Genomic DNA, 1,436 nt, shown 5'->3' with positions numbered 1-1,436 from the left:
GTGTTTGTGAGTATTTATGTGTTTGTATGTGTGTATGTTTCTGTGTGTGTATGTTTCTGTGTGTGTGAGTGTGTGTGTGTGTGTGTTTCTGTGTGTGTGTTTCTGTGTGTGTGTGTGTGTGTGTGTGTGCGTGCGTGTGCATGTGTCTGTGTGTGTGTGTGTGTGTGTGTGTGTGTGTGTGTGCATGCAGATATGTTCTTGTTCCTGACAATTTTTAACATCATGCTTTTTCATGATGCTGTCACTCTGAAAAAAAAAATACTTGTTTACTTGCAGGATTTCTAAAGATGTTGCAGCTTCAATGCAAGAATTTTGATTGATGGAACCATTTGCAGTTTTCAAAATACTTGCCAACAGATCTACGTATGGCTTCACTATAGAATATGAGCAAGCAATCTTACAACTTGTGCTACATATCCTATGGAATCCAAGGCTCCTCAGGGCTTTTTCTATGAATCTGTTGGCAGCAAATCCTTCTGCAGGAAAACTCACAATTGTAGAAATAGATGCCAATTAGGTTTTATCTCTGTTTTTTCATGTTTATTTATTTATATATTTTTTTCAGAATAAATGCAAAAAAGAAAAAGGAAAACAGTTTTAAGGATCATTGGAGTGTAAATATTTTTATCTGTAAAAACCAAGGGAAGTAGGAAAAAAATGGAAGAAGAGAGGAAGTTCAAATAATACACAATACCAAGAAAAAATGTACAAAAGCATACCTCTGTTGTTATTGGAAGTGACCAAGTAATGTTATTCCTGTTACCGATTCTACTTAGACACCAAATATAAGCATCCTGTTAATTAAGGAAGATTATAAACATTGGTAAACTTATCTTTAATTTAATTTTGACCATTTAAAATGTGTCATTTTATATTTGATTCGGAAATGATTTGAAATATTTACTTGACATTGAGAGAAAGAATTAAAAATGAACCCGCAAGCAACCTTATTATACGTTTTGTAATAAAGAAAAAATATTCTAGAAAATATGAACCGCTCACAGCAAGAGAAAATGAAATGTTGTTTGTTATTAAATGAATCATAATAAAGTGATGGTAATGAGAAAATTGTGAATCTTAATTAATTTGTTTTTATATACGAGGGGTATTCGAAAATTATGTGCACTTTCACCAGAAACTCTCTTTAGGTTGCTGAACAGCTTTTAGCATTTGCATGCTAAAGGGTAGTATTCTTATGGTTATGTAACTCAGGTTTGATCTTGATCACTCCAGTTTTCTTTCTTGAATTAGAGTAAACATAGGCACTCCCCTGGCAGTGTGCACCAAAGAAGAAAACAGATCAGTGACCTGATATCTCTGGTCTGAATATTGTTAGGGGCTGAAATTCATTGCAGGCTTTCATTATAATACAGGGACAGCATTCTACCAGGTACAAATGTGTATGAGTAGATCAAGAAGTTTAAAAATGTCTGGAC

The sequence above is a fragment of the Octopus bimaculoides genome, chromosome 12, assembly GCF_046866305.1.
Source record: "Octopus bimaculoides isolate indiv1 chromosome 12, ASM4686630v1, whole genome shotgun sequence".
Taxonomy (NCBI): Eukaryota; Metazoa; Mollusca; class Cephalopoda; order Octopoda; family Octopodidae; genus Octopus; species Octopus bimaculoides.
This window is presented reverse-complemented; position numbering follows the sequence as displayed.